A 10,366-nucleotide genomic window follows, 5' to 3' on the forward strand; every position below is an offset into this window, starting at 1 on the left:
AGGGTCACCATGGACTTGACACTTACCTGAAGCAGCAAATAAATACTGCAGCTACAACAGGAGTTCATACTGGGAATTCTGTAGTGAGTTTCTCACCTCCTCAGTCTGCCAACCTGACACATCATGTACAAGGTACAAATCGGATGTGTAAGGGATCACCTGACATCTACCCAGCAATATGAAGAATACTCTCCACTTGCCTGGCTGAGTGCAGCTCCAACAGCATTCAGGAAGGTCACCACCATCCCATACAAAGCAGCCCGGCTGGATGGCACCCCATCCCTCACTTTAAGCATTCAATCCCTCCACCACCGGTGCAAAATGGGATCAGTGTGTGCCATTTACAAGATGTATTGCGGCTACTTGACAAGGCTCCTTCAGCTGCACCTTCCAAGCTAGTATCTTCTACCAGTTGTAAGGACCAGGAGAACAGGTGCGCACCACCAGCTGCAAGTTCCCCTCGAGAACATTGACTATCCTGATTGGAACTACAGATGGGGATAGGTCCTTCAGATCTAAAATGATAGCAATGTAAATTGGAAGTTAACCTTTCACTTTGAAAATTAGTTGGGAGATAGGGAAAAGAGAAAGTCATACAGCACATGCATTCAGATTCATGGAGGCAGGCAGTGAAGAAAAGTCAGGAACAGCAGAATTCTCTGAGTGTCCGGGATTTATGAATCACCTGAGAACAAATGCCTTTTGCACCAACATTCCCCTCCTCCCCACCCCCCTCCACCCCCGCGCCACCTCCACCTCCCTCCCTTGTTCAAAGAAATTGTCTCTTTTAAGATGAAGTCAACTGACTGGAAATTTCTGTTATTATTTTCCAGACTGAACCCAGTGCAGATTTCTGGAACATGGTGTGGAACGAGAAGAGAACATGATGTACAGCAATGAGTAATGATCCTGAACAAATTCACACTTTGCCAGTTAATAAAAACATAGTTAACATTGACGAAAGCCTATGCGAGACAGACATCCTGTTCTAGGATGTCATAGTTTTAACTTTAATTAAGTCTGTCTCGTACAGAATGAGAATTAAGGTGAACATGTTAAATAAACTAATGTGTTAATAAGCAAACCTAGTGTTGAGGAATATTTCAAAGATACTCTACAAATGCATGGATTCGACTGTAGGTAGATTCAGCAGCAGTTCTTTAATTAGTACAAGTGTGCACACATGGGAAATACTCTTTCAGAATGCTCTAAAAGGCAATTCAAAGTTGCACAGTTTCTGTCGGATATATATACCATCTTTTAGGTAACTCATCATTAACTCACAATGTTCTTATCTTGTACGTCTGATTATTACATTCTTAATTACAAATGAGTTTACAACATAAACAGGGAATGAACTGTTCATCACCTCTGCAGTTCTGGAGACCTGACCATTAGCACAATGTTCCAAAACACGTACTTTGCTTTTCTATCCTGATATTTTGCTGCTGTGCTAATTTATCTGCATATCTCACCTTGACCGTGACATAAGCAATCCAGTTTATTACAGTATAATGCATTCACCAACTTTTTTATCCTGACCCAAAGGTCACATTCCTTTATCTTTATCATGGACTGACCCATGGGCTTGTCATTAGCTTCCAAGGCTGGTCAAAAGGTCATATTCATGAAAGGTCAGTTTTTTTTTTAACTGAAGACACCTATAAAACTTATATCCACAACTTGGCCAAGCCTGGGTAAGCCCCTGATGAAAACAGAAAATGCTGGAAAAGCTTAGAAGGCTTAACAGCATCTGTGGAGAGAGAGGGAGACAGTTAACATTTCGAGTCCATATGACTCTTCTTCAGAGCTAAAAAGAAGTAAAAATATGATGAAATTTATACTGTTTAAAGGGGTAGAGCAGGTGAAGCTGGATATAAGACCAGTGATAGGAGAGATTGACAAAGATGTCATTAACAAAAGGACAAAGGGAGTGTTAATGGTTCACCACCAAACACATCTTCTCTTCATCCCTCCTTTTCGGCATTCTGCAGGGACCATTCCCTCCGGGACACCCTGGTCCACTCCTTCATCACCCCCAACACCTCATCCCCCTCCCACAGCACCTTCCTATGTAGTAGTAGAAGGTGCAACTTCCAACCTCCTCACTGTCCAATGGCCCAAATACTCCTTTCAGGTGAAGCAGTGCTTCACTTGCACCTCCTTCAATTTAGTCTACTGCATTCGCTGCTCCCAATGCAGTCTCCTCTACATTGGAGAGACCAAACGCAGACTGGGTGGCTGCTTTGTGGAATAGCTTCGGTCTGTCCGCAAGCATGACCCAGACCTTCCTGTCGTTTGCCATTTCAACACTCCACCCTGCTCTCATGCCCACATGACTGTCCTTGGCCTGCTGCATTGTTCCAGTGAAGCTCAACGCAAACTGGAGGAACAGCACCTCATCTTCCAATTAGGCACTTTACAGCCTTCTGGACTTAACACTGAGTTCAACAACTTCAGACCATGAACTCTCTCCTCCATCCTCACCCCTTTTTTAATCCCCATTTTTCAATATTCATTTTTATTTTTTATCCACTTATTTTTATCTTTATTTTCATTTTTATTAATTGTTTTATCCCCACCTTTTATCCTATTTTTGATCTTTTTTCCCGCCACCATCCCCTCCCCCCACCCCACCCCCGTGAGGGCCATCTGTCCCTTGTTCATGTTGTTCTTTCCAGAGTGCTTACTCTTGTCCTGCTATTATCACATTCTGCTTTCTGACCTTAATGCCACCATCAGCACCTCCTTTAGCCCTTATCACTGCCATTAATACTCCCTTTGTCCTTTTGTCCATGACATCTTTGTCAATCTCTCCTTTGCCCCCACCTATCACTGGCCTTCTATCCAGCTTCACCTGCTCCACCCCCCCCTTAAACAATATAAATTTCATCGCATTTTTACTTCTCTTTTGCTCTGAAGAAGAGTCATACAGACTCAAAACGTTAACTCTGTCTCTCTCTCCACAGATGCTGTTAGACCTGCTGAGTTTTTCCAGCATTTTCTGTGTTTGTTTCAGATTTCCAGCATTCGCAGTATTTTGCTTTTAACCCCCTGACAATCCTGATTTGCCTCTTCAGACCCCCTTTTGGACCCTGGCTATGAATCCCCAAGATGGCTAACCAATGCTAAACTATCCCACGCTCCTCACCCTATCACTGCTGGCCAGGCAGACGGTTAGATTCACACAGTGTTATTTTCCAACTGTTTCTCCCCAGGCTTGCTTGGTGCTTTAGTTTAGCAATGGCTCGGTTCCAGCATCACCTGCAACGGGTACCACATTCGATCAGAAGGACGATAACAATTAGCAGTTGCACTACCACCAGTATATGAGAGGTAATTCTGACCCAAGGATGATTGTCCACCCTAATACCCCAGTCCCAAATCGCCTGCCACTGGGGTACGTCCTCCAGTTCGGTTTTCACATCCTTTTCCAGTTGCTTGACTTCCTGTTGAATTCAGTGATGCTGCTTCATTGCCGCCCAGGCCTCTCTCCGCAGGTCTCTAGTCATCATTTGCCTCTTGGCCAGGGTGAGAGGTACACTCTTTACTGTTCAGGTCTTCCCCTGACCGTGCTGCCGTTGTTCATGTACAACAGGGGCCATGGCCACTGGCCCTTTCACCTCTGTCCCAGGCAGAGCTGAAGGAGCCACGGCTTATATTCCAGTGGCTGCTCCCAGCCCCAGTCATTGCCCTGGCTGTCACATTCTGTAGCTTCTTTTCCCAGTCCTCCCTAGTCAGTGTCATCAGTACTGTCCAGGGATGTAAGTCTCGGTCCTGGTGCCTTTATCACATTTATTTTATTTTGTTTTTTTCTCAATCTGATTTTTTTGCACATTAATTGAGTCGCTACTGATAATGATAATCGTACCTTTCTCTTACTTATCCTGTCACCTGATGCAGCTCTACCTGATCCATCTCCAAGTAATGGTTCTGACCTGCTTCTGACCTTCTGAGATTCCTGGTGTCACATTTAGACGGAGTGTGGAACACAACACTAGGGACAATCAGTTGATCTGTAACCCACCCTGACCAGGGGGATGATCCACACTAAGGTCATCCAGATATACAGAATATTGCAGCAAGAGGTGGTTCTAGTTTATACTTTACTGGCCTCACAAGCTGTACTTCTCAGACACTCCTGGTGTTGAATGCTGTCTGTCTGAACTCAGGGTCAAACTAAGGAATGCCAAGTCATTTGAAGAGAAAGACAACCATCCTTTAGTTCAGGAATGTTTCTTTTCCCAAACACTGTCCAACTGTTACTCAGAGTGAGGAGGGCTGACCCTGCTTGGCCACTTAGATCAACAGAGTGTTATTCCCAGACAGATCCTGGGGTCTGGAACTTGCCAGTATCTGATTGATGTCCTGGATGTTGAGGTGGAAGTCCTATTAGATTGCTGTCTTCCTGCAGTGTGAGAATAGCCATGGTGGACACACTACATGTGTCCCAAAAACACCTGCAACATGAAGTCACCCTTATATCTCAGGAGATTTCACTATTCAGACTGGCGTTCTTGGATAATACTTTATCAGCTGATTTAAATCTCCATTCCTGTACCAGTTCCTCCACCAGCTTTGTCCTCAGCCTGGCTTGGTTAGTTCCCAGTATTCTGTACCTGAATAAGATTCAGCTTCTTTGTAAACTGATCCATTGTAAAGTTTTCTCTGAAATGACCCTTGGTTTTGAACCTGTTTTCTGGTCTCTCCCAGGAGGTAACACAGACTCAGTTGGGCTGGAAAATCTGATGTATTTTACTGCATTTGTGTGGGACAGGCTGGATGGACCAGAGCATCTTTTCCTGTCTGTCATTTTTCATATGTTCTTATGTTTCATTTCAATGACTTAAATGTGAGAAGTTTAAGATCAGGAATTAAACATGGAAGGAAAATTAATGAACTGTGTGTGTTGGCCGATTTGCATACAGACCCTAGTGAGGAACAGATGGAGGAAGAGCTGAATTCTCTAATAGGGGAACTACAGTCTGGGGATTGTCACTGGGCTCAGCTACTGACTGGGTGAAATCTCTGAACCACACACCAGGCAGGGCTCAGATACAATGCATAGTCTGTACATACTCTTCACTTACCCATCATTTTGTACATTTCTATCAGATCCATCAAGCTTGTCTCATCCGGCAGACAGCATCAACTTGCTTGCTGCTGTCCCACCACCTAGGAATGCTGTCTTTTGGAACGTGACCATTTCAGGAAAACTCTCGGCAATTCCTCCCCTGCGCCCTGAGGCTCTAGGAGAATCACATTCCAATGGAACCAAATCTCGAACTCCCTGGCACTGACAATGTTCTCTCAGGAACAAAAACAAAAATACCTGGAAAAACTCAGCAGGCCTGACAGCATCTGCGGAGAGGGATACAGTTGATGTTTCGAGTCCGTATGACCCTTCATCAGAACCAAGATATAAAGAAATTAGATGAAATATAAGCTGGTAGAAGGGGGTGGGACAGGAGAGCTCAATAGGGGGCCAGTGATAGGTGGAGGCTAAGAAGAGACTGCCAAAGATGTCATAGACAATCTCTCAGGAAATGGTCACATTTTCATTGAAGAGACTGGAGTGACCCCACTCTCACCTCATGTTGCCGGTGTTTCTACCAGAACATGACGACTCTGTGACGAGTCGTCCCATCTTGTGTCTATCAGCCAGGCTGTCAAAACTCAGATAGCCGGGCAGTGAATGACAGAACACTGAAGTCAAGTCTTTCTTCATTTCTCAGCTTTTATTTACTGATTCCACACCAAGAACAACAGCACTCTTTCAGTCTGCTCCTACATCTGGATAGAAGACACCAGCTATTGCTGCTAATATCCTAAAAACCTCAATCAAATCACCAGTCGACATTCTAAACCCCAGGGAATACAGCCCGATCTGAAAGTCCGATCTTGTTCCATTATCTATAGGTTCACATCCTTCCCCAATGTTTATCCCTGACAATGTGAACAAAGGCAAAAATACCTGGAAAAACTCAGCAGGTCTGACAGCATCTGCGGAGAGGAACACAGTTAATGTTTCGAGTCCGTATGACTCTTCAACAGAACTAAGGAAAAATAGAAAAGGGGTGAAATATAAGCTGGGTTAAGGAGGGGTGGGTGGGACAAGAAGAGCTGGAAAGAGGGCCAGTGATAGGTGGAGATAACCAAAAGATGTCACAGACAAAAGGACAAAGAGGTGTTGAAGGTGGTGATATTATCTAAGGAATGTGCTAATTAAGGGTAGAAAGCAGGAGAGCAAGGTACAGATAGCTCTAGTGGGGGTGGGGTGAGGGGAAGGGATCGAAAAAGGTTAAAAGGTAGAGATAAAACAATGGATGGAAATATATTTAAAAATAATTTACTAAGTGACTAAGTGCTGCAACCTGTGTGGCGAGGCAGGTCACCTCTACAGGACCTGCCCCAAACACTGCCTCACTTATGCACAGGCAGCCAAAGCCAACGAGGGAGAAGCAGAAGAAATGCCTCGTGTCACTCCAACCACCAAGACGCCCAGGGAGAACAACAGGACAAAGGAGGACACAGAGAGAGACAAGGTGGAGGAAAAGATTGGGGCAACAGACAGCCAATCAACAGCACTGCCCCCTGAACCTCCCACTCCTCAGGAGAGCGAATCAATGGAGGAGGAGGAGGCAGCGGTGGAAAAGCAGCAGGGGGAGTGGCAGACGGTGAACAGAGCCAAAAGGAAGAAGGGGCTAAGAAGGAACCAAGCCACTTCCCAGACAAGTGGCAAGAGGCGTCTCCCATCCGACACAGATAACAAGGGCAGCAGCTATTCGGACGAAGAAGTGCCAGGGCGGCACCGACAGAAGAAGCAGTAAAGCTCTAGGGAGTTGGAGGACGAGACACCGGAGCTCCAGAACATTGGAGACAATGAGGAGACCCGCGCACCCCAACTTTGCCCACAACCCGAAGAAGCCAGTGCACCCCTGGCCCAGGAATCTGGGAACAGTGAGGTGCTCAGCGCACCCCAGCTCCGGGAAGCCGGGAGCAGCAGCGCCCCAGAGGAGGAGAGGATTGGAGAGGTTTCTCCAACAGAGGACATTTCAAACCCCGCTCTCTGCACGGACCCCCAGATGCCACCCGAGCAGAACACCGCCAATGGGGAGTTTCAGGACAGTTTCCTCAGCCCATCCAAAGTGAGGCAATTTGAGCACACTATGGGTATGCAGCAGCCGACTAAAGGTCTGGAACTCTCAAAGACAACAGGTTTGGTAAGTGACAAAATGGTGTAAAAATGGGGATAAAGATTGTATCCATAAATATGTGTAGCATTAAATCTACTACATGATGTGTTGCGACCTTGGACTACCTTGCTAAGGTCAAAGCTGACCTGTTGTTTCCGCAGGAGTGTGCGATACCGCACCTCAGCTCCTACAGGCAATGGTCATGACGGTGGTCCCATGGGCCATCGATCTGGTCAGGAGGAAATGACTCACGTTCCTCTGGCCTGGGTATTCTGCTGCGGGGAGGCAGCTTCACCGTCTCCCAGGTTAAGGAGGTGGTGGGCGGGCACCTCCTCGTAGCAGATGTAATGTACAAGAACGCTCCATTCTGGTTAATTAACGTGTATGCATACTCTCGTACACTTCTAGCAGGTCTGGGCCGATCCAGTCCCACATAACCGAATACAACTCAGCCAGTAAGCCATCATTTCCAGGAGTCTTACTCTTCTCGAAGAACTCAAGGGCCTTAGTCAGTTCATCAGGAGTTAGCAGTTTGTCCAGGCTCTCCCAGGTACTATCGTCTAAGACCTCCGTGATAGAGAACTGGAAGGACTGGGAGGCCGTGCTGTCTGTGAGCTTCACGTCATACAGTCCAGCATAAAAGGATTTGCTGATCCTCAAAATGTCGGACTGCGATGACTTTACTGAGCCGTCTTCTTCCTTCAGGCTGCTGATCACAGAGCTCTCTCTGTGTACCTTTTGGAAGAAGAAACGTGAGCACGTGCCATCCTGCTCCACGGAGCGGACTCTGCAATGGAAGATGATCTTGGAGGGCTCTGAGGCAAAGAGCGAGGCTTGATGGCTCTTCATCTCTTGGAGTGTCTCCTTGACATCGTCCCCCATCGACTGCAGCCGGAGCAGATTCTGCATGATTTTCTGGAGTCGGGACATTTCCCTCTTTTAATTTCTATCTTTCTGGACACCTTTGAGGATGAAAAATCTCTGGATGTTTCCCTTGATCGCTTCCCACCAGTGTGTTAGGGACTCAAAGAGGGAGTTCACGATTTTCCAACCTTTGTAATCCCTCTTGAGCTCCTCAATATTCTCTGGGGTCAGCAGTTGCACGTTTAGCTTCCATGTCCCCCTACCCACCCTCTGGTCCTTCTCTAAGTGGCAGTCAGCCAGTAGGAGGCAGTGGTCAGAGAAAAACACTGGCTTGACGTCGGTGGATCTGACTGCGAACACACGGGACACAAACAGGAAGTCTAAGACAAATTGCCTCACTTTAGATGGGCTGAGAAAACTGTCCTGAACCACCGCATTGGAGATGTTCCGCTCATGTAGCATCTGGGTGTTTGTGCAAGGCGTGAGGTTTGAATTGTTCTCTGTTGGAGAAGTCTCTCCGATCCATTCCCCCTCTAGGGCGTTGCTGCTCCTGGCTTCCCAGAGCTGGGGTACGCTGAGCACTTCACTGCTCCCAGATTCCTGGGGCTGGGGTGTGCTGGCCTCTTTGATTTGTGGGCAAAGTTGGGGTGTGCTAGTCTCCTCATTGTCTCCAATGTTCTGGAGCTCAGGTGTCTCATCCTCCAACTCCTGAGAGCTTTGCCGCTTCTTCTGTCGGTGCCGCCCTGGCCCTTCTTCATCCGAAGAGCAGCTGCCCCTGTGATCCAAGTCGGTTGGGAGACGCCTCTTGCCACTTGTCTGGGTAGTGGCTTGGTCCCTCCTTAGCCCCTTCTTCCTTTTGGCTCTCTTCACCAGCTGCCACTCCCCCTGCTGATTGTCTGTTGCTTCCTCCTCCATTGATTCGCTCTGTTGAGGAGTGGGAGGTTCAGGGGGCAGTGCAGTTGTTTAGCCGTCTGCTGCCTCAATCTTTTCCTCCACCTTGTCTCTCTCCGTTTCCTCCTTTGTCCCATTTTACTCCCTGGGGGCCTTGGTGGTTGGAGGTTTACAAGTATTCTTCACGTAGTGACTGACCATTTCATCTGCTTCCCCCTCATTGGCTTTGGCTGCCTGTGCATAAGTGAGGCAGCGTTTAGGGCAGGTCCTGTAGAGGTGGCCTGTCTCGCCACACAGGTTGCAGCACTTAGTCTTTTTGCAGTCCTATGTCTGGTGCGCTTCCTGTTTGCAGTTCTTGCAGAGGGCAGCGCTGCAGTTGGCCGCCACATGACCAGACTTGCTGCATGAGCAACAAAGTTTGGGCTTCCCAGCATAGACAAGGTAGCCCCGGCTTCCCCTAATACTGAAGCTGGAAGGAGGGTGAAAGATGGCTCCCTTACCATCCGCCTTGAGCGTGACCTTGACCTGGTGTTTGTTGGTCCAAATTCCAAAGGCATCTTTGACCTCGATGCAGTTCCCAACGTTGTCGACATACCTGACGAGGAAGGTGAGCACATCGGTGGCAGGGACGTGGGGGTTATAGAGATGCACAGTCACCACACGGTACCATTGTGACGGCAGAGCAAAGAGTGGCTTCACCGTGAGGATCCTCATCTGTAGCTGGTCTCTCTTCTCCTTGAACACCTTCAGGAACTTGACGCAGGCAGCAACATTCTTGAAGGTCACATCGAAGTATCCAGCACTGGGGAAGTCCTGCAAGATCTCCGCGGCTTCAAATTCACACGACTTCAAAAGGATTCTCTTAATGAAGAAGGCACAGTCAATGGGTATATTTCCTTCACTGTCTTTCACCGCCACCCTAACGATGTTATGTACCCCCTGGTTTGGGGCTTGACTGGTTGCAGCCATCACCTCTTTAAGTTCCCAATGTTCGGCACTGAAGCCCCTTCAAAGGAGAACAAACAACCATAGAAAAGCTCCCAATACCAAAGGGCAAAAAGCCTTTGCTGAAACCCCCCTTGCACCTGCATGTTAGCTTTCAGTGGCTTATGCACTGATGCTTGCGGTACCCCGCCAGTCACAACCTGCCAACATAAGAATGACCCATTTACTCCTACTCTCTGTTTACTGTCTGTTAGCCAATCCTTAATCCATGCCAGTATATTGTCTCCTACCCCTTGTGCTTTTATTTTGCTGATCAACCTCCTCTGGGGGACTTTATCAAAAGCCTTCTGAAAATCCAAGTATACTACATCCATCGACTTTCCTTTATCAATCTTGTTAGTAACATCCAACAAGATCGTCAAATATGATTTCCCATTCACAAATCCATGCTGACTATGCCCAGTCAGATC

Source organism: Carcharodon carcharias, chromosome 19 (genome assembly GCF_017639515.1).
Source record: "Carcharodon carcharias isolate sCarCar2 chromosome 19, sCarCar2.pri, whole genome shotgun sequence".
NCBI classification, from domain to species: Eukaryota; Metazoa; Chordata; class Chondrichthyes; order Lamniformes; family Lamnidae; genus Carcharodon; species Carcharodon carcharias.